This window comes from Stenella coeruleoalba, assembly GCF_951394435.1.
Source record: "Stenella coeruleoalba genome assembly, contig: scaffold_47, whole genome shotgun sequence".
NCBI classification, from domain to species: domain Eukaryota; kingdom Metazoa; phylum Chordata; class Mammalia; order Artiodactyla; family Delphinidae; genus Stenella; species Stenella coeruleoalba.
Window position 1 is genome coordinate 2,499,980 of NW_027646269.1, and position 23,788 is coordinate 2,523,767.

The 23,788-nt window shown below is 44.4% G+C and overlaps 1 long non-coding RNA gene across 3 annotated transcripts in view; it reads left to right on the top strand.

Moving 5' to 3' along the window:
• The window catches only part of LOC307181221, a 2,056,127-nt gene that overhangs the window by 1,859,004 nt on the left and 173,335 nt on the right, over window positions 1-23,788 (top strand). Inside the window, exon 21 of one of the 3 annotated variants that reach the window (XR_013826163.1) lies at window positions 5,120-5,201. This is a non-coding gene — a long non-coding RNA (uncharacterized lncRNA). Of the gene's footprint in view, window positions 1-5,119; window positions 5,282-23,788 lie in introns of those variants that run through there. The other 2 variants (XR_013826164.1, XR_013826165.1) reach the window with 2 other exon arrangements.

Here is a 23,788-nt window from a genome sequence, read left to right on the forward strand (position 1 = left end):
CTCCAATCCTATCACTGCTGCGTTTATGCCCCTGTACACATGCTTGATTCTCTTTCGGAGACATAGCAATCCATAGGTTTTAAGATACTTACTAGTCAGGTACATTCTTAGGTGTTTAATATGCGGTGTTGAGTCCATTTCGTTGAGCAAGGAGTAGCTCTTGTCTATTCCATATTTGACTTAAGGAACTTTATCTGTGCTCATTTCAATCTCTGGTTTTATGCAGCACCCCAACTCACCTTTACCCTTAAGTAAGCATAAGTTGATTTTCTAATTTGAGACCCTGTTCTGTTCTGTAATTGTGTTCCTGTGTAGCCAAGTTTCCATTCCGTGTATTACTGATATCTTATGATGTTTCTTTTTCTGTGTGACTTATTTCAGTTAGAATCATCATACCTGAATCCACTCATTGTGCTACTAAGGGCCTGATGACACAGATTTCATTGCTGAGTGATATTGCTTTGTTAGTAAATACCACAACTTCTTTATCCATTTTTCACTTTCTGCGATGTTGAACTTGTACTGTAAACGAGGTTCTTGTAAACAGAGCCGTTCCAAACTTTGGGGTGGCTGTGTCTTTTTGATTTTAATTTCCCTAAGCTATAGGACCATAAGTGGAAGTGCCCTAGGTTCTGTTGCTTTGTTTTTTAGATGTTTCAGGAAACACCATACACTTCTCCCGAGTGTCTGTTGGCAGTTTACATCCCGCCCATCAGCATAACAAGGCTCCCAGTTCTCCATGGCCTGTCTTGCATTTCTGGATGTTACACTTTTTGCAGATGGCCCTTTTGACCGGGGGGAAGTGAGACTTCATTGTAGTGCAGATTTCCTTTGCAAGCTTGCTTGGTTGGCCAAAAAGGGCATATGCGTTTTTTCCTGAATATATTCAGGAAAAAACGCATATGCCCTTTTTGGCCAAGTGCATCATTGTGGACGTTCTGCCTCTTTTCCTATGCTTTCAATGCAATTCCAGTCTACCTCCTGAAATCGGTTTCCTGCAATTCTGCCCCGCTTTCAAGTCCTCTTGGCAGCCTTACTTCAGTCTATTTTTGGACGATAGCTGTCATTTATAACTCTGCAAGTTTGTGAATTACAGTGCCCCTGAGCTCCTTTCTTCAACTCGCTTTCTTTTGAGCTGGCCGCAACACCGCAGGATGGCTTCAGGCCCTAATCTGGTTCCGGTACGGCACGCTGAGCCTTTGGTTATTTCCTCTTCCTGGTGGGAAATGAGAGTTAAATTTGCCCGTCCAGACACCTCCAGCTAGCCTCTCATTGGTTCTCGCTATTCCTGTTCATCTTCCGCAGAAATTGCAAACTGTGCCAAACAGGAGGTTAAAGGCGCTGACTCTCCAAGTGGGGAGAGTGTTAGTAAAGCGTCTGGAATGTTGCACCCGAGTACCAGGGGAGGAAAACTGAGACATATTTGAACACGTCTCCCGATCACATGGTTGATCATACTCTGGGTTCCACATGCATGTTTTAGCTGAAGGAAGAATACCTAAAACCTGGGTAGTTGAAACCCGTGGAATGGGTACCATGCAATATGACTTCAAAGGGTCTTCATTTGCTCACCGAACCTCTCCAATCCTATCACTGCTGCGTTTATGCCCCTGTACACATGCTTGATTCTCTTTCGGAGACATAGCAATCCATAGGTTTTAAGATACTTACTAGTCAGGTACATTCTTAGGCGTTTAATATGCGGTGTTGAGTCCATTTCGTTGAGCAAGGAGTAGCTCTTGTCTATTCCATATTTGGCTTAAGGAACTTTATCTGTGCTCATTTCAATCTCTGGTTTTATGCAGCAACCCAACTCACCTTTCCCCTTAAGCAAGCATAAGTTGGTTTTCTAAATTTGAGAACCTGTTCTGTTTTGTAATTCAGTTGCTTTGTAGCCAAGTTTACATTCCGTGTATTAGTGATATCTTATGATGTTTCTTTTTCTGTGTGACTTATTTCAGTTAGAATCATCGTACCTGAATCCACTCATTATGCTGCTACGGGACTGATGACATAGATTTCATTGCTGAGTGATACGGCATTGTTCGTAAGTACCACAAGTTCTTTATCCATTTTTCACTTTCTGTGATATTGAACTTGTACGGTAAACGAGGTTCTTGTAAACAGAGGCGTCCCAAACATTGGGGTGGCTGTGTCTTTTTGATTTTAATTTCCCTAAGCTATAGGACCATAAGCGGAAGTGCCCTAGGCTCTGTTGCTTTGTTTTTTAGATGTTTCAGGAAACACCATACACTTCTCCCGAGTGGTTGTTGGCAATTTACATCCCGCCCATCAGCATAACAAGGCTCCCAGTTCTCCATGGCCTGTCCTGCCTTTCTGGATTTTACACTTTTTTCAGATGGCCCTTTTGACCGCGGGGAAGTGAGACTTCATTGTAGTGCAGATTTCATTTGCAAGTTTGCTTGGTTGGCCAAAAAGGGCGTATGCGTTTTTTCCTGAATATATTCAGGAAAAAACGCATACGCCCTTTTTGGCCAAGTGCATCATTGTGGATGTCCTGCCTCTTTTCCTATGCTTTCAATGCAATTCCAGTCTACCTCCTGAAATCGGTTTCCTGCAATTCTGCCCCGCTTTCAAGTCCTCTTGGCAGCCTTACTTCAGTATATTTTTGGACGATAGCTGTCATTTATAACTCTGCAGGTTTGTGAATTACAGTGCCCCTGAGCTCCTTTCTTCAACTCGCTTTCTTGTGACCTGGCCGCAACACCGCAGGATGTCTTCAGGCCCTAATCTGGTTCTGGCACGGCACGCTGAGCCTTTGGTTAATTCCTCTTCCTGGTGGGAAATGAGAGTTAAATTTGCCCGTCCAGACACCTCCAGCTAGCCTCTCATTGGTTCTCGCTATTCCTGTTCATCTTCCGCAGAAATTGCAAACTGGGCCAAACAGGAGGTTAAAGGCGCTGACTCTCCAAGTGGGGAGAGTGTTAGTAAAGCGTCTGGAATGTTGCACCCGAGTACAAGGGGAGGAAAACTGAGACATATTTGAACACGTCTCCTGATCACATGGTTGATCATACTTGGGTTCCACATGCATGTTTTAGCTGAAGGAAGAATACCTTAAACCTGGAGAGTTGAGACCCGTGGAATGGGTACCATGCAATATGACTTCAAAGGGTCTTCATTGGCTCACCGAACCTCTCCAATCCTATCACTGCTGCGTTTATGCCCCTGTACACACGCTTGATTCTCTTTTGGAGACATAGCAATCCATAGGTTTCAAGATACTTACTAGTCAGGTACATACTTAGGCGTTTAAAATGGGGTGTTGAGTCCATTTCGTTGAGCAAGGAGTAGCTCTTGTCTATTCCATATTTGGCTTAAGGAAATTTATCTGTGCTCATTTCAATCTCTGGTTTTATGCAGCACCCCAACTCACCTTTCCCCTTAAGCAAGCATAAGTTGGTTTTCTAAATTTGAGACCCTGTTCTGTTCTGTAATTCAGTTCCTGTGTAGCCAAGTTTACATTCCGTGTATTACTGATATCTTATGATGTTTCGTTTTCTGTGTGACTTATTTCAGTTAGAATCATCATACCTGAATCCACTCATTGTGCTGCTAAGGGTCTGATGACACAGATTTCATTGCTGAGTGATATTGCTTTGTAAGTAAATACCACAACTTCTTTATCCATTTTTCACTTTCTGCGATGTTGAACTTGTACTGTAAATGAGGTTCTTGTAAACAGAGCCGTTCCAAACTTTGGGGTGGCTGTGTCTTTTTGATTTTAATTTCCCTAAGCTATAGGACCATAAGTGGAAGTGCCCTAGGTTCTGTTGCTTTGTTTTTTAGATGTTTCAGGAAACACCATACACTTCTCCCGAGTGGTTGTTGGCAATTTACATCCCGCCCATCAGCATAACAAGGCTCCCAGTTCTCCATGGCCTGTCCTGCCTTTCTGGATTTTACACTTTTTGCAGATGGCCCTTTTGACCGCGGGGAAGTGAGACTTCATTGTAGTGCAGATTTCCTTTGCAAGCTTGCTTGGTTGGCCAAAAAGGGCGTATGCGTTTTTTCCTGAATATATTCAGGAAAAAATGCATACGCCCTTTTTGGCCAAGTGCATCATTGTGGACGTTCTGCCTCTTTTCCTATGCTTTCAATGCAATTCCAGTCTACCTCCTGAAATCGGTTTCCTGCAATTCTGCCCCGCTTTCAAGTCCTCTTGGCAGCCTTACTTCAGTCTATTTTTGGACGATAGCTGTCATTTATAACTCTGCAGGTTTGTGAATTACAGTGCCCCTGAGCTCCTTTCTTCAACTCGCTTTCTTGTGACCTGACCGCAACACCGCAGGATGGCTTCAGGCCCTAATCTGGTTCTGGCATGGCACGCTGAGCCTTTGATTAATTCCTCTTCCTGGTGGGAAATGAGAGTTAAATTTGCCCGTCCAGACACCTCCAGCTAGTCTCCATTGGTTCTCGCTATTCCTGTTCATCTTCCGCAGAAATTGCAAACTGGGCCAAACAGGAGGTTAAAGGGACTGACTCTCCAAGTGGGGAGAGTGTTAGTAAAGCATCTGGAATGTTGCACCCGAGTACCAGGGGTGGAAAACTGAGACATATTTGAACACGTCTCCCGTTCACATGGTTGATCATACTCTGGGTTCCACATGCATGTTTTAGCTGAAGGAAGAATACCTTAAACATGGAGAGTTGAGACCCGTGTAATGGGTACCATGCAATATGACTTCAAAGGGTCTTCATTTGCTCACCGAACCTCTCCAATCCTATCACTGCTGCGTCTATGCCCCTGTACACATGCTTGATTCTGTTTCGGAGACATAGCAATCCACAGGTTTTAAGATACTTACTAGTCAGGTACATTCTTAGGCGTTTAATATGCGGTGTTGAGTCCATTTCGTTGAGCAAGGAGTAGCTCTTGTCTATTCCATATTTGGCTTAAGGAACTTTATCTGTGCTCATTTCAATCTCTGGTTTTATGCAGCACCCCAACTCACCTTTACCCTTAAGCAAGCATAAGTTGGTTTTCTAAATTTGAGACCCTGTTCTGTTCTGTAATTCAGTTCCTGTGTAGCCAAGTTTCCATTCCGTGTATTACTGATATCTTATGATGTTTCTTTTTCTGTGTGACTTATTTCAGTTAGAATCATCATACCTGAATCCACTCATTGTGCTGCTAAGGGCCTGATGACACAGATTTAATTGCTGAGTGATATTGCTTTGTAAGTAAATACCACAACTTCTTTATCCATTTTTCACTTTCTGCGATGTTGAACTTGTACTGTAAACGAGGTTCTTGTAAACAGAGCCGTTCCAAACTTTGGGGTGGCTGTGTCTTTTTGATTTTAATTTCCCTAAGCTATAGGACCATAAGTGGAAGTGCCCTAGGTTCTGTTGCTTTGTTTTTTAGATGTTTCAGGAAACACCATACACTTCTCCCGAGTGGTTGTTGGCAATTTACATCCCGCCCATCAGCATAACAAGGCTCCCAGTTCTCCATGGCCTGTCCTGCCTTTCTGGATTTTACACTTTTTTCAGATGGCACTTTTCACTGGCGGGAAGTGAGGCTTCATTGTAGTGCAGATTTCCTTTGCAAGCTTGCTTGGTTGGCCAAAAAGGGCGTATGCGTTTTTTCCTGAATATATTCAGGAAAAAACGCATACGCCCTTTTTGGCCAAGTGCATCATTGTGGACGTTCTGCCTCTTTTCCTATGCTTTCAATGCAATTCCAGTCTACCTCCTGAAATCGGTTTCCTGCAATTCTGCCCCGCTTTCAAGTCCTCTTGGCAGCCTTACTTCAGTCTATTTTTGGACGATAGCTGTCATTTATAACTCTGCAGGTTTGTGAATTACAGTGCCCCTGAGCTCCTTTCTTCAACTCGCTTTCTTTTGAGCTGGCCGCAACACCGCAGGATGGCTTCAGGCCCTAATGTGGTTCCGGTACGGCACGCTGAGCCTTTGGTTATTTCCTCTTCCTGGTGGGAAATGAGAGTTAAATTTGCCCGTCCAGACACCTCCAGCTAGCCTCTCATTGGTTCTCGCTATTCCTGTTTATCTTCCGCAGAAATTGCAAACTGGGCCAAACAGGAGGTTAAAGGCGCTGACTCTCCAAGTGGGGAGAGTGTTAGTAAAGCGTCTGGAATGTTGCACCCGAGTACCAGGGGAGGAAAACTGAGACATATTTGAACACGTCTCCCGATGACATGGTTGATCATACTCTGGGTTCCACATGCATGTTTTAGCTGAAGGAAGAATACCTAAAACCTGGGTAGTTGAAACCCGTGGAATGGGTACCATGCAATATGACTTCAAAGGGTCTTCATTTGCTCACCGAACCTCTCCAATCCTATCACTGCTGCGTTTATGCCCCTGTACACATGCTTGATTCTCTTTCGGAGACATAGCAATCTATAGGTTTTAAGATACTTACTAGTCAGGTACATTCTTAGGCGTTTAATATGCGGTGTTGAGTCCATTTCGTTGAGCAAGGAGTAGCTCTTGTCTATTCCATATTTGGCTTAAGGAACTTTATCTGTGCTCATTTCAATCTCTGGTTTTATGCAGCACCCCAACTCACCTTTCCCCTTAAGCAAGCATAAGTTGGTTTTCTAAATTTGAGACCCTGTTCTGTTCTGTAATTCAGTTCCTGTGTAGCCAAGTTTACATTCCGTGTATTACTGATATCTTATGATGTTTCTTTTTCTGTGTGACTTATTTCAGTTAGAATCATCATACCTGAATCCACTCATTGTGCTGCTAAGGGCCTGATGACATAGATTTCATTGCTGAGTGATATTGCTTTGTAAGTAAATACCACAACTTCTTTATCCATTTTTCACTTTCTGCGATGTTGAACTTGTACTGTAAATGCGGTTCTTGTAAACAGAGCCGTTCCAAACTTTGGGGTGGCTGTGTCTTTTTGATTTTAATTTCCCTAAGCTATAGGACCATAAGTGGAAGTGCCCTAGGCTCTGTTGCTTTGTTTTTTAGATGTTTCAGGAAACACCATACACTTCTCCTGAGTGTCTGTTGGCAATTTACATCCCGCCCATCAGCATAACAAGGCTCCCAGTTCTCCATGACCTGTCTGCCTTTCTGGATTTTACACTTTTTTCAGATGGCCCTTTTGACCGGGGAGAAGTGAGACTTCATTGTAGTGCAGATTTCCTTTGCAAGCTTGCTTGGTTGGCCAAAAAGTGCGTATGCGTTTTTTCCTGAATATATTCAGGAAAAAACGCATACGCCCTTTTTGGCCAAGTGCATCATTGTGGACGTTCTGCCTCTTTTCCTATGCTTTCAATGCAATTCCAGTCTACCTCCTGAAATTGGTTTCCTGCAATTCTGCCCCGCTTTCAAGTCCTCTTGGCAGCCTTACTTCAGTATATTTTTGGACGATAGCTGTCATTTATAACTCTGCAGGTTTGTGAATTACAGTGCCCCTGAGCTCCTTTCTTCAACTCGCTTTCTTGTGACCTGGCCGTAACACCGCAGGATGGCTTCAGGCCCTAATCTGGTTCCGGGCCGGCATGCTGAGCCTTTGGTTAATTCCTCTTCCTGGTGGGAAATGAGAGTTAAATTTGCCCGTCCATACACCTCCAGCTAGCCTCTCATTGGTTCTCGCTATTCCTGTTCATCTTCCGCAGAAATTGCAAACTGGGCCAAACAGGAGGTTAAAGGGACTGACTCTCCAAGTCGGGAGAGTGTTAGTAAAGCGTCTGGAATGTTGCACCCGAGTACCAGGGGAGGAAAACTGAGACATATTTGAACACGACTCCCGTTCACATGGTTGATCATACTCTTGGTTCCACATGCATGTTTTAGCTGAAGGAAGAATACCTTAAACCTGGAGAGTTGAGACCCGTGTAAAGGGTACCATGCAATATGACTTCAAAGGGTCTTCATTTGCTCACCGAACCTCTCCAATCCTATCACTGCTGCGGTTATGCCCCTGTACACACGCTTGATTCTCTTTTGGAGACATAGCAATCCATAGGTTTTAAGATACTTACTAGTCAGGTACATTCTTAGGCGTTTAATATGGGGTTTTGAGTCCATTTCGTTGAGCAAGGAGTTGCTCTTGTCTATTCCATATTTGGCTTAAGGAACTTTATCTGTGCTCATTTCAATCTCTGGTTTTATGCAGCACCCCAACTCACCTTTCCCCTTAAGCAAGCATAAGTTGGTTTTCTAAATTTGAGACCCTGTTCTGTTTTGGAATGCAGTTCCTGTGTAGCCAAGTTTACATTCCGTGTGTTAGTGATATTTTATGATGTTTCTTTTTCTGTGTGACTTATTTCAGTTAGAATCATCGTACCTGAATCCACTCATTATTCTGCTATGGGCCTGATTACATAGATTTCATTGCTGAGTGATACTACATTGTACGTAAGTACCACAAGTTCTTTATCCATTTTTCACTTTCTGTGATATTGAACTTGTACGGTAAATGAGGGTCTTATAAACGGAGGCGTCCCAAACTTTGGGGTGGCTGTGTCTTTTTGATTTTAATTTCCCTAAGCTATAGGACCATAAGTGGCAGTGCCCTAGGCTCTGTTGCTTTGTTTTTTAGATGTTTCAGGAAACACCATACACTTCTCCTGAGTGTCTGCTGGCAATTTACATCCCGCCCATCAGCATAACAAGGCTCCCAGTTCTCCATGGCCTGTCCTGCCTTTCTGGATTTTACACTTTTTTCAGATGGCCCTTTTGACCGGGGAGAAGTGAGACTTCATTGTAGTGCAGATTTCCTTTGCAAGTTTGCTTGGTTGGCCAAAAAGGGCGTATGCGTTTTTTCCTGAATATATTCAGGAAAAAACGCATACGCTCTTGTTGGCCAAGTGCATCATTGTGGACGTTCTGCCTCTTTTCCTATGCTTTCAATGCAATTCCAGTCTACCTCCTGAAATCGGTTTCCTGCAATTCTGCCTCGCTTTCAAGTCCTCTTGGCAGCCTTACTTCAGTCTATTTTTGGACGATAGCTGTCATTTATAACTCTGCAGGTTTGTGAATTACAGTGCCCCTGAGCTCCTTTAGTCAACTCGCTTTCTTGTGACCTGGCCGCAAAACCGCAGGATGTCTTCAGGCCCTAATCTGGTTCTGGCACGGCACGCTGAGCCTTTGGTTAATTCCTCTTCCTGGTGGGAAATGAGAGTTAAATTTGCCCATCCAGACACCTCCAGCTAGTCTCTCATTGGTTCTCGCTATTCCTGTTCATCTTCCACAGAAATTTTAAACTGGGCCAAACAGGAGGTTAAAGGGACTGACTCTCCAAGTGGGGAGAGTGTTAGTAAAGCGTCTGGAATGTTGCACCCGAGTACCAGGGTACGAAAACTGAGACATATTTGAACACGTCTCCCGATCACATGGTTGATCATACTCTAGGTTCCACATGCATGTTTTAGCTGAAGGAAGAATACCTTAAAACTGGGTAGTTGAAACCCATGGAATGGGTACCATGCAATATGACTTCAAAGGGTCTTCATTTGCTCACGAACCTCTCCAATCCTATCACTGCTGCGTTTATGCCCCTGTACACATGCTTGATTCTCTTTCGGAGACATAGCAATCCATAGGTTTTAAGATAATTACTAGTCAGGTACATTCTTAGGCATTTAATATGCGGTGTTGAGTCCAATTCTTTGAGCAAGGAGTAGCTCTTGTCTATTCCATATTTGGCTTAAGGAAATTTATCTGTGCTCATTTCAATCTCTGGTTTTATGCAGCACCCCAACTCACCTTTCCCCTTAAGCAAGCATAAGTTGGTTTTCTAAATTTGAGACCCTGTTCTATTCTGTAATTCAGTTCCTGTGTAGCCAAGTTTCCATTCCGTGTATTACTGATATCTTATGATGTTTCTTTTTCTGTGAGACTTATTTCAGTTAGAATCATCATACCTGAATCCACTCATTGTGCTACTAAGGGCCTGATGACACAGATTTCATTGCTGAGTGATATTGCTTTGTTAGTAAATACCACAACTTCTTTATCCATTTTTCACTTTCTGTGATATTGAACTTGTAAGGTAAACGAGGTTCTTGTAAACAGAGGCGTCCCAAACTTTGGGGTGGCTGTGTCTTTTAGATTTTAATTTCCCTAAGCTATAGGACCATAAGTGGAAGTGCCCTAGGCTCTGTTGCTTTGTTTTTTAGATGTTTCAGGAAACACCATACACTTCTCCCGAGTGTCTTTGGCAATTTACATCCCGCCCATCAGCATAACAAGGCGCCCAGTTCTCCATGGCCTGTCCTGCCTTTCTGGATTTTACACTTTTTTCAGATGGCCCTTTTGACCGGGGGGAAGTGAGACTTCATTGTAGTGCAGATTTCCTTTGCAAGTTTGCTTGGTGGGCCAAAAAGGGCGTATGCGTTTTCTCCTGAATATATTCAGGAAAAAACGCATACGCCGTTTTAGGCCAAGTGCATCATTGTGGACGTTCTGCCTCTTTTCCTATGCTTTCAATGCAATTCCAGTCTACCTCCTGAAATCGGTTTCCTGCAATTCTGCCCCGCTTTCAAGTCCTCTTGGCAGCCTTACTTCAGTATATTTTTGGACGATAGCTGTCATTTATAACTCTGCAGGTTTGTGAATTACAGTGCCCCTGAGCTCCTTTCTTCAACTCGCTTTCTTGTGAGCTGGCCGCAACACCGCAGGATGGCTTCAGGCCCTAATCTGGTTCCGGCACGGCACGCTGAGCCTTTGGTTAATTCCTCTTCCTGGTGGGAAATGAGAGTTAAATTTGCCCGGCCAGACACCTCCAGCTAGTCTCTCATTGGTTCTCGCTATTCCTGTTCATCTTCCGCAGAAATTGCAAACCGGGCCAAACAGGAGGTTAAAGGGACTGACCCTCCAAGTCGGGAGAGTGTTAGTAAAGCGTCTGGAATGTTGCACCCGAGTAGCAGGGTACGAAAACTGAGACATATTTGAACACGTCTCCCGTTCAAACGGTTGATCATACTCTGGGTTCCACATGCATGTTTTAGCTGAAGGAAGAATACCTTAAACCTGGAGAGTTGAGACCCGTGTAAAGGGTACCATGCAATATGACTTCAAAGGGTCTTCAATTGTTCACCGAACCACTCCAATCCTATCACTGCTGCGTTTATGCCCCTGTACACACGCTTGATTCTCTTTCGGAGACATAGCAATCCATAGGTTTTAAGATACTTACTAGTCAGGTACATTCTTAGGCGTTTAATATGGGTTGTTGAGTCCATTTCGTTGAGCAAGGAGTAGCTCTTGTCTATTCCATATTTGGCTTAAGGAACTATCTGTGCTCATTTCAGTCTCTGGTTTTATGCAGCACCAAAACTCACCTTTCCCCTTAAGCAAGCATAAGTTGGTTTTCTAAATTTGAGACCCTGTTCTGTTCTGTAATTCAGTTCCTGTGTAGCCAGGTTTACATTCCGTGTATTACTGATATCTTATGATGTTTCTTTTTCTGTGTGACTTATTTCAGTTAGAATCATCATACCTGAATCCACTCATTGTGCTACTAAGGGCCTGATGACACAGATTTCATTGCTGAGTGATATTGCTTTGTTAGTAAATACCACAACTTCTTTATCCATTTTTCACTTTCTGTGATATTGAACTTGTAAGGTAAACGAGGTTCTTGTAAACAGAGGCGTCCCAAACTTTGGGGTGGCTGTGTCTTTTAGATTTTAATTTCCCTAAGCTATAGGACCATAAGTGGAAGTGCCCTAGGCTCTGTTGCTTTGTTTTTTAGATGTTTCAGGAAACACCATACACTTCTCCCGAGTGTCTTTGGCAATTTACATCCCGCCCATCAGCATAACAAGGCGCCCAGTTCTCCATGGCCTGTCCTGCCTTTCTGGATTTTACACTTTTTTCAGATGGCCCTTTTGACCGGGGGGAAGTGAGACTTCATTGTAGTGCAGATTTCCTTTGCAAGTTTGCTTGGTGGGCCAAAAAGGGCGTATGCGTTTTCTCCTGAATATATTCAGGAAAAAACGCATACGCCGTTTTAGGCCAAGTGCATCATTGTGGACGTTCTGCCTCTTTTCCTATGCTTTCAATGCAATTCCAGTCTACCTCCTGAAATCGGTTTCCTGCAATTCTGCCCCGCTTTCAAGTCCTCTTGGCAGCCTTACTTCAGTATATTTTTGGACGATAGCTGTCATTTATAACTCTGCAGGTTTGTGAATTACAGTGCCCCTGAGCTCCTTTCTTCAACTCGCTTTCTTGTGAGCTGGCCGCAACACCGCAGGATGGCTTCAGGCCCTAATCTGGTTCCGGCACGGCACGCTGAGCCTTTGGTTAATTCCTCTTCCTGGTGGGAAATGAGAGTTAAATTTGCCCGGCCAGACACCTCCAGCTAGTCTCTCATTGGTTCTCGCTATTCCTGTTCATCTTCCGCAGAAATTGCAAACCGGGCCAAACAGGAGGTTAAAGGGACTGACCCTCCAAGTCGGGAGAGTGTTAGTAAAGCGTCTGGAATGTTGCACCCGAGTAGCAGGGTACGAAAACTGAGACATATTTGAACACGTCTCCCGTTCAAACGGTTGATCATACTCTGGGTTCCACATGCATGTTTTAGCTGAAGGAAGAATACCTTAAACCTGGAGAGTTGAGACCCGTGTAAAGGGTACCATGCAATATGACTTCAAAGGGTCTTCAATTGTTCACCGAACCACTCCAATCCTATCACTGCTGCGTTTATGCCCCTGTACACACGCTTGATTCTCTTTCGGAGACATAGCAATCCATAGGTTTTAAGATACTTACTAGTCAGGTACATTCTTAGGCGTTTAATATGGGTTGTTGAGTCCATTTCGTTGAGCAAGGAGTAGCTCTTGTCTATTCCATATTTGGCTTAAGGAACTATCTGTGCTCATTTCAGTCTCTGGTTTTATGCAGCACCAAAACTCACCTTTCCCCTTAAGCAAGCATAAGTTGGTTTTCTAAATTTGAGACCCTGTTCTGTTCTGTAATTCAGTTCCTGTGTAGCCAGGTTTACATTCCGTGTATTACTGATATCTTATGATGTTTCTTTTTCTGTGTGACTTATTTCAGTTAGAATCATCATACCTGAAAGCACTCATTGTGCTGCTAAGAGCCTGATGTCATATATTTCATTGCTGAGTGATATTGCTTTGTAAGTAAATACCACAACTTCTTTATCCATTTTTCACTTTCTGCGATGTTGAACTTGTACTGTAAACGAGGTTCTTGTAAACAGAGGCGTCCCAAACTTTGGGGTGGCTGTGTCTTTTTGATTTTAATTTCCCTAAGCTATAGGACCATAAGTGGAAGTGCCCTAGGCTCTGTTGCTTTGTTTTTTCGATGTTTCAGGAAACACCATACACTTCTCCCGAGTGTCTGTTGGCAATTTACATCCCGCCCATCAGCATAACAAGGCTCCCAGTTCTCCATGGCCTGTCCTGCTTTTCTAGATTTTACACTTTTTTCAGATGGCCCTTTTGACCGGGGGGAAGTGAGACTTCATTGTAGTGCAGATTTCCTTTGCAAGTTTGCTTGGTTCGCCAAAAAGGGCGTATACGTTTTTTCTTGAATATATTCAGGAAAAAACGCATACGCCCTTTTTGGCCAAGTGCATCATTGTGGACGTTCTGCCTCTTTTCCTATGCTTTCAATGCAATTCCAGTCTACATCCTGAAATCGGTTTCCTGCAATTCTGCCCCGCTTTCAAGTCCTCTTGGCAGCCTTACTTCAGTCTATTTTTGGACGATAGCTGTCATTTATAACTCTGCAGGTTTGTGAATTACAGTGCCCCTGAGCTCCTTTCTTCAACTCGCTTTCTTTTGAGCTGGCCGCAACACCGCAGGATGGCTTCAGGCCCTAATCTGGTTCCGGCACGGCACGCTGAGCCTTTGGTTATTTCCTCTTCCTGGTCGGAAATGAGAGTTAAGTTTGCCCGTCCAGACACCTCCAGCTAGTCTCTCATTGGTTCTCGGTATTACTGTTCATCTTCCGCAGAAATTGCAAACTGGGCCAAACAGGAGGTTAAAGGCGCTGAGTCTCCAAGTGGGGAGAGTGTTAGTAAAGCGTCTTGAATGTTGCACCCGAGTACCAGGGGAGGAAAACTGAGACATATTTGAACACGTCTCCCGTTCACACGGTTGATCATACTCTGGGTTCCACATGCATGTTTTAGCTGAAGGAAGAATACCTTAAACCTGGAGAGTTGAGACCCGTGTAATGGGTACCATGCAATATGACTTCAAAGGGTCTTCATTTGCTCACCAAACCTCTCCAATCCTATCACTGCTGCGTTTATGCCCCTGTACACACGCTTGATTTTCTTTTGGATACATAGCAATCCATAGGTTTTAAGATACTTACTAGTCAGGTACATTCTTAGGCGTTTAATATGGGGTGTTGAGTCCATTTCGTTGAGCAAGGAGTAGCTCTTGTCTATTCCATATTTGGCTTAAGGAACTTTATCTGTGCTCATTTCAATCTCTGGTTTTATGCAGCACCCCAACTCACCTTCCCCGTTAAGCAATCATAAGTTGGTTTTCTAAACTTGAGACACTGTTCTGTTTTGTAATTCAGTTCATGTGTAGCCAAGTTCACATTCTGTGTATTAGTGATACCTTATGATGTTTCTTTTCTGTGTGACTTATTTCAGTTCGAATCATCATACCTGAATCCACTCATTATGCTGCTACGGGCCTGATGACATAGATTTCATTGCTTAGTGATATTGCATTGTACGTAAGTACCACAAGTTCTTTATCCATTTTTCACTTTCTGCGATATTGAACTTGTACGGTAAACGAGGTTCTTGTAAACAGAGGCGTCCCAAACTTTGGGGTGGCTGTGTCTTTTTGATTTTAATTTCCCTAAGCTATAGGACCATAAGTGGAAGTGCCCTAGGCTCTGTTGCTTTGTTTTTTAGATGTTTCAGGAAACACCATACACTTCTCCAGAGTGGCTGTTGGCAATTTACATCCCGCCCATCAGCATAACAAGGCTCCCAGTTCTCCATGGCCTGTCGTGCCTTTATGGATTTTACACTTTTTTCAGATGGCCCTTTTGACCAGGGGGAAGTGAGACTTCATTGTAGTGCAGATTTCCTTTGCAAGCTTACTTGGTTGGCCAAAAAGTGCGTATGCGTTTTTTCCTGAATATATTCAGGAAAAAACACATATGCCCTTTTTGGCCAAGTGCATCATTGTCGAGTTTCTGACTCTCTTCATATGTTTTCAATGCAATTCCAGTCTACCTCCTGAAATCTATTTTTTCAAAATACTTGGCCTTTATAACTCTGCAGGTTTTTGAATTGCAGTGGCCCTTAGCTCCATTTTTTAGCTCTTATTTTCGTGGTCTTGCCCCATAACCACAGGATTCCTTGAAGCCCTATTTTTCTTCTGGGGCACCTTGCTGTGCCTTTGGTTAATTCTTCTTACTGATGTGATATTAGAGTGACATGTGCCCATTGAAACTGCTACAGCTAGTTTCTCACTGGTTCCCGCTATTCCCATTCATCCTCTGCACTAACTGCAGACTGTGCGATACCAGAACTTAAAGGCATTGACTCCATGTGGGGATGTTGTTAGTAAAGCGGCTGGAATGTCGATCCGGAGCCCCAGGAGAGGAAAAATGAGGTGCGTTTTAGAAACCTTTCCCGATCATATGGTATACCAGTCGCTGGGTTTCCCAAGCATGGTTTAGCTGTAGGAAGATTCCCTTCAACCTGGAGTGTTGGGACCCTTGGACTGAGTAGCATGAAGTATTGCATTAAACTTTCGGCAGTTGCTCACCAAAGCTCACCAATCCTGTCAGCCCCAAGTGTCCAGCCTTATGTCTTATCCAGCTGTGGGTTTATATGTGGTCAATCCAGGTTGCATCACAGCCCCTGAGCGAATTTTGTAAGAATTTTTCTCTCTTTCATTGTTTCAGCGTTTTGTTTTTAAAATTTATTTCTATAATGGGGTTTAGCTCCTTTTCACTGCTGTGTTTGTGCCGCTCTGCACACACTTGATTCCCTTATGGAGATATATCAATACATGGGTTTTAAGATTCTTATTCCTCAGATATATTTCTCTGCGGTGTATAGGGTGTGTTGAGGCCTGTTCATTGAGCAAGGTGTAGATCTTGTCTAATACCTATTTGGTTTATTGAACGGTATCTGTGCTAATTTCAAACTCTGGTTTTATGCATCACCCCACCTCTCCTTTCCCCTTAAGCTGACATAAGTGTGTTTTCTAAATGTGAGACACTGTTCTGTTCTGTAATTCATTTCTTGTGCAGCCATATTTACCCTCCCTCTATAAGTGATATCTTATGATATGTTTCTTTTTCTGTTTGACTTATTTCAAGTAGTATTATCGGACCTAAATCCACTCTTTATCCTTCTACTAGCCTTATTACATTGATTTCATGGTGAAGAGATATTCCATTGTACATAAGTACCACATCTTCTTTATCCATTGTTCTCTTTCCTGGGATATTTAAGGTGTACTGAAGTTGAGGTTCTTGTAAACAGAGTAGCCCTAAACTGTGGTGTGCTTGTGTCTTGTTGATTTTTAGACTTCCCTAGATATACTCCCATGATTGGAAGGGTCCTATGCTCTGTAGCTCTGTTTTTTAGATGATTTAGGAACCACCATACACTTCTCCAGAGTGGCTCTCGGCAGTTCACACACTGCCCATCAGCGTATAAAGGCTCCCTGTTCTCCATGGCCTGTCCTGCATTTCTGGTTTTTACAATTTTTTAGGATGGCCCTTTTGACCGGTGGGAAGTGAGACTTCTTTGTTGTGCACATTTGCATTGCTTGCTTGCTTCGTTGCCCATAAAGTGCGTATGCGTTTTTTCCTGGATATAATCAGGAAAAAACGCATACGCCCTTTTGGGCCAACTGCATCATTGTCGAAATTCTGCCGCTTTTCATGTGCGTTAAAGACGAGTCCAATCTATCTCTTGAAATCTGTTTCTTGCAATTCTGTCTTGCATTCAGATCCTCTTCTTTGCCTTACCTCAACATATTTTTGGACGTTAGTTTTCATTTATAACTCTGCAGGTTTGTGAATTGCAGTGACCCTGAGCTCCATTTTTTAAGTTGCTCTTTTGTGAGCTGGCCTCAAACCCGCAGGATTGCTTCAGGCCCTATTTTGGCTCCGGCGAGGCAGGCTGAGCCTTCCTTTAATTCTTATTCTTAATGGGAAATTAGAGTGATATGTGCCCATCCAAACCCCTACAACTCTTCTCTCATTGGTTCCCCCTCTTCCCGTTCATCCTCCTCACAATTTGCAAAATGTGTGAAACAGAAGTTTAAATGTGCTGATTCTCCAAGTGGGGAGATTCTAAGTAGCGTGGCTGGAATGGTGAACAGGAGCACCAGGAGAGGATAAATGAGGTGCATTTTAGACACATCTCCCGATCACATGGTGTACAGTCCTCTGGGTTTTCCATGCATGTTTTAGCTGTAGGAAGATCCCTTGAACCTGCAGATTTGGGACCCATTGAATGGGTACCAGGTAATATTACTTTAAAGGGTGTGCATTTCCTCACCCAACCTCACATTTCTCTTAGCGCAAACAGTTTCCAGCCTTATGTCTCATCCTGCTGTGGGTCTAGATGTGTTCAATCCATGTTGCATCACCGTCCCTGAGGAAAAGTTGTAAGAGGTTTTCTCTGTCTCTCTGTCGTTTATTTTTTTCAATTTATTACTATATTGGTTACAGCTGATTTTCAAAGCTCTGTTTCTTGCTGCTGTACATCCACTTGATTCACGTACAGAGAGACATCAATAAATTCTTTTTCAGATTCTTACCAGTCGTATATATTCTTTTCCGGTGACTTGAGTGTGCTGAGTGCAGTTCTTTTAGCTACCGTGTAGGCCTTGTTGATTATCAGTTTGGTATTTGGAATGGTATCTTTGCTAATTTCAACCTCCTGGATGATGCCTCACCCCTCCCCACCTTTCCCGTTTAGCAGCCTTATGCGTGTTTTCTACATATTTGACTATGTTTTTGTTTTGTAATTTATTTCATGTGTAGCCATTTTGGATTCCACCTTTAAGTGATATCTTATGATATGTGTCTTTTTCTTTTTGAATTCTGTCACTTAGAATGATCATACGTAACTCCTCCGGAGTTGTTACAACTGGCCATATTTCATTGATTTCCAGGCTGAATAATATTCCACTCTACCTAAGTACCACATCTCTATCCATTTTTTCCCTCCAGAGACATTTAAGTTATATCCTAGTCGAGGATCTTTTAAACAGAGAGGGGGTAAACATTGGGGTGCCTGTGTCCTCTCGATTTTTGTTTTTCCCAAGATATACGCCCATGAGTGCAAGTGCCCTATGCTCTGTAGCTCATTTTGTAGATGCTTTAGTAAACACAATACACTTCTCCAGAATGGCCGTTGGCAATATACATTTCCACTATAAGTCTCACAGGGCTCCCTCTTCTCGTTGCCCTGTCCTGCATTTCTGTTGTTTACGCTTTATGAGGATGGCTCTTCTGACTGATGTGAAGTGATATCTTTTGTAGTATTGACTTCCAGTGCCCACCTGTTTGGTTGGCTAAAAAAGTGTATGCCCTTTTCTTGAATATATACAGAAAAGAACGCATACACCCTTTTTGGCCAACTGCAATGTTGGCAATGTTCAGCTCCTTTTCTTGTGCTTAATGGCGAGTCCTTTCTACCTCCTCAAATCCCTTTCCTGCCATTCTCCCTTGCTTACAAGTCCTTTTCTCTGACTTTCCTCAAGACATTTTTCAGTGATGGATATTTTCAACTCTGCAGTTTTGTGAATTTTACTGCCCCTGAGTTCCATTGTTCAACTCGTGTTTATGGGAACTGGCCACAAAGCAGCGGGATTTCCTCAAGCCCTATACTGTTTCCATGGGCAACCCTAGCCTTTGGTCAATTCGTCTTCCTGATTGGAAATTAGAGTGACATGTGCCTGTCTGAACACCTAGGACTTGTCTCTCATTGTTCCTCATCCTTCCGCTTCATCCTCTGGACAAATTCCAAACTGTACGCAACAGGATGTTGACAGTGCTGACATCTCCAAGTGGGGAGACTGTTAGTAAAGACGCTGGAGGGGTGAACCCGAGCACCAGGAGATGAGGAGATGAGATGCCTTTTCCAAACTCTTCCCGATCAGATGGTATACCATCCTCTGGGTGTGACAGACATGTTTTAGCAGTAGGAAGAGTCCCATTCATGTAAGGAGAACACCAGGGCTTTTTCAAAATCAGTGTCTCCCCGAAACCCAAACTGGGGAATTTTTTAAGCTACGGCTACACATATGTTCATTAAGGGCCTTGGGAAGTAGGCAGAGTCCAAACTTTAGATGATTGAAGTCTTCAGGGTCAGAAGCATTCACCACCAGCTTCCCTTAGGCTACACTTTAACTGTCATTGATAGATGATGTCAATAAAAATATCTATTCTTTTTCAGATTATTTCCCCTTATAGGTTATTGCAAAATGTTGAGTGTAGTTCCCTGTGCTATACAGTAGTTCCTTGTTGATGATCTATTTTATACATAGCAGTGTGTATGTGTTAATTCCAAACTGTTAATTTATCCCTCCTCCCACCTTTCCCCTTTGGTAATAATAAATTATAAGATTTTATACTTCTCAGAAATGGGGGAGCTGAAAGAGAGGTATCATTTTCAATGGAAAAGCATTTAAAACAAGATTGAAGGTTTAACCAAGATTATTAGATGTACATCCTTGGAAAGAAATCACTTCGTTTCTCTAATATTGACCTGACAAATAAGACAAACCTTTTCACTGAACTTGCTTATAAAAAGTGATGGAAATATCAAATGGAAGTGTTAAAAACATCTTATTTTACCCGAGCCTTATACACTGTTCTATGTTAACTACAGTTTGGCTCACACATCTGTTCATTGAGGTTACAATAGTCTCAATTTCTGTTACTGATCCTCCAGAGTGGACCCCAACAAGTGTCCCCCTGCCCAGTGTCATTGGGGCCAACAGATCGAGACTGAGTTTTGTTCACAAGCAAAGGAAACTTTATATTTTGATCAGAGAATGGAGAGGTGAGAGCATGCACTACCCCGTGGGCTGTGGGCTGGGCTGCTGTGTAGAGATCCTGTCAGAGTCAGTGGGAGGGTGGGAGGCGGCGGAGCTCTCGAGGGCCGGGTTGGCTGTAGCTCAGGCTCTATATCGTGGAGTCTGCACTGGGCCCCAGGAGCTGAGGTGTCGACCCAGCCATTCTGCACTAGGAAATCTGGTCTGAAGTGCCGGGTGTGGAACCTCTGCATGCGGGACCCTAGGAGCACGTGAAATTAGACAAAGCACAAAGGATATAAAAGGTTAGACTTGACTTTATTGCCCAGATTCTATTTTTATCTCCCAGGGATTTTTAATGGGCTTTGCTGGGGACAAACCCCTCCTCTGCCTTTTGTCCTGTTCCTCATTCTTGGAGTGCTGAGGGTGCAGACCCTTCTTCTGTAACTGCTGAGTGCTGAGTTGGGAGCCTTCATACCCTGGGGCGAGGGTCAGAGCTTCTCCCCAGCAGCCTCCCGGTGACGTTGATTGTCCCCAGGACCCCTGCCTCCCTGCTCGTCCACCTGAGCACCAGCATTGGAAGTGTTATAGATTCTAATGACCTTTAAGGGTCCAGGAAAGAGATGTGCAGAGACGCTGTGGGGGCCGGTTTCACCCCGCCCCACATTTGCTCGGCCACCTTAGGCTGACCGTCTCTGCCAGCCTAGATGCTCTGACCAGTAGTCTGCGCTTTCTTCAATTAGGCCCCTGAATTAACGTACAAACAGCACCAGGTGTCAGAGCCCTGCCCGCTCAACTCCCAGACAGTCCAGGGTCAGTGGTGATCAAGGACCATGATGGCTACTGAGTCAACAGCCTTTTGAAGTAAACAGGAGTCCAGCCGGTCTTATTGGCCACCATCATCACGGTGTCTGTAGGCTTTTCTATGGTGACAGTGTGGTATACTGTTCCCCCGCCAAGATTATTAGCTCCCCTCTGGGTGCAGTAAGTCCTGCAAGCAGTAGTCTACTCTTTTGGGACACACTCTTGTTGTTTTATGAGAGAAACTCCAGGTCAAGTGATGTTCACACGAGTCGTCATGGTGCCCTGTTGCCCCCGGTTATCTCTCTGGATGTTGGAGTTGGAGGGCCTCCTCACTCGAGGTCGGTGTGCCCACGGAGCGAACCCTGCAACTTCAGGGCATGGTTGGTGGTTAGGATCACCACGTGGGGTCCTTTTCCCTTAGGAGGGAGGTGGCCTTTTGGGCTGCTGATTTCCAGGTTTTTAGATACCGCCAGTATCTTGGCCAGATGTGGCAGTGGGCCAAGCCCCTTAGTGACCGTAGTTTATCCTACCTGGATGGCATTCTTGCATTGTTCCATTTCAAGTGGTCCCAGTTTTTGCACTAATTCTCCAATGGCGATTCACCTTTCACCGGGAATGTAAAGGTCAAAGGGTTTAGCTAAATTAGGGAGTTCCAGGGCAAGGGTCTGAATTGACTGCTCTTTCCATTCTTGAAAGGCCACTTCTGGATTCTATTCAAAAGGATCATCATCTTTTCCTTTCAGTGTTTCATATAGAGGCCCAGCTAGTAGACTGTAGTTAGGGATCCAGAAGCAGCAAACCCTGGCCTCCCCAGGAACCCCTAAGCTGTCTTCTAGTTTTAGAAAGGGGTAAGGCTGAAAATGGTTTCTTCCCTTTCCTGGGATGGGCTTCTCTGACCTTCTGTGAGAATGAAGCCCAGGCAGGTCACCGCAGTCTGTGATATTTGAGCTTTTTCTTGGACAACTTCTATCCTTTATTGGCTTGGTAGTTCAGAGGCCTCCTTAGTAGGGCTGGTGATCAGAATGTCGTCTGCATATTGAAGGAGGGTTTCCTTTTCCAGAGGTAGAACTTTTAGGTCTTTAGCTAAGCTTTCCCCAAAGATGGTGTGGGAATTTTTGCACCCTTGGGGCCAGACGGCCTGGAAGTATTGTTTTAGTTGTATGTTGAGTCCTGCCACTCACAAGCCAAAATTTCTTGTGACTCTGGGACTAATGGAATACAAAAGAAGGCATCATTGAAGACTAATACAGAATACCATGTCCTGGTGGTTGGTAGAATGACCAGCAGGGTGTAGGAATTAGGAGCAACTGGAGGTATATCCTCGGTGGCTTCACTGACTGTCCTGACATCCTTTACCAGGTCCCCAGCAGCCCATGGGGCTCTCGTGGTCAGACCAATCCCAGAATATGGAGCTCACCTGGGCAGGTACCCCACCCCCACCCCAGCCCACGGGGCTCTCGTGGTCAGGCCCCTCCCAGGATACAGAGCTACCCTTGCAGGTACCGTGGCAGGGCTGGGCACACAGGAACCGTGCACATAGCCCTCATTGCAGAGCACCCCCAGCTCACCTGTCGCTCAGAGCTGACACAGAGCACCTCAGAGCAGGACTTGAACTAACAAACAACAGCTGCGACAGGTCTGTGACCCTGGGCATCACTCCGTGAGGCCTCCCTCCACCTGGTCTTCCAGAGACTTCCACTGCACCCGGGGCACCAGGCCTCTGTCTCCAACCACCACCCACCCCTCCTCTCCCTGACTCCTGGGTTCCTCTCATTAGGAGAGGGTTTTCTTGAAGTTGTCTCCCACTCATGGGCCAGATAAAATGATTAGAAAACAAGCCAAAGCTGCAGCCCCTTGTCTATCCTGACTCTCAGGAGCCCACACCTGTTCCTTGGACCTGGCCGGTTCAGCAAGTTCCATTTTCTGCAACTGTGAGCCCCTGAGGGGTGATGATTGGCTGACCTGGGCAGCCTTACCGTGCCGACCAGCCCTCCCCAGGTGTGCCTGGGTTGAGATCAATATAAATACCACTCCAGGCAGCAAGAGCCCCTGCAGCCGTGCCTGACGCCATTTTCTCTGCCCTGTCAGCAGTCTCGGGGCTGGGCTGGTGGGAGGGAGTGAGAGGCCACGGCTTTGTGGGTGGCCCAGTGTGAGTGGGGCTCTGCTGGACTTTCTGCAGCAGTTGCCAGGCTGCCACCTGCTAAAGAAGAGGATGTGTCACCCATACCTGCTGCTGGAATTTCTCCCTGGGCAGAGGTGAGGAAGGAAAAAAGCAGTGGGGGCAGGGACAGGACGGGTATCTCAGGCAGGGAAATGGAAATCTTCCAGAAGAGCACCCAGGGCCAGGACCATCCTGGCTGGCCTGCAGGCACCAAGTCGGCCGGCATGCTGTCACTCGTGTGGCTCTATGGCCCTTCCTCTAGGCTTTCAAGTCCTTGTATATATTCAGGTGTTTTACCTGGGACGGGTGGGAATAGTTCAGCAGCAACTGGCCTGGGGCTCAGCTCACGTTTACTCACAGATGCCTCGGCACGGTGCCCCAGCTTTGCAATGAGGACGCTTGTTGCGTGGGGGCTGCTGGCTGAATGGGAGACGATTCCCCACCACTGACCAACTTCAGAATTGTTTACAACTGGAGCAAGTGCCCTGATACGGTTTTCCTCTGTGTAACTGGTGGGTTCTGTGTTTTTTTTCTCTTTTTCGTTTTTGGTTCAAGGTAGATTTTATTCCTCTTTTTTGTATTTACAGATATAAGCATGGAAATAATTTATTCATATAAATACATGTATGTGCAGGGAATAATTGTTTTTTCTGTTTTATTTTTTAAATTTTATTTCTTATTAATTTTGAATTTTATTTTATATTTTTATACAGCAGGTTCTTATTGGTTATCTATTTTATACATATAAATGTATACATGCCAATCCCAGTCTCTCAACTCCTCCCACCACCACCCCCCAACAGCTTTCCCCCCTTGTTGTCCATACGTTTGTTGTCTACATCTGTTGCTCTATTTATGCCTT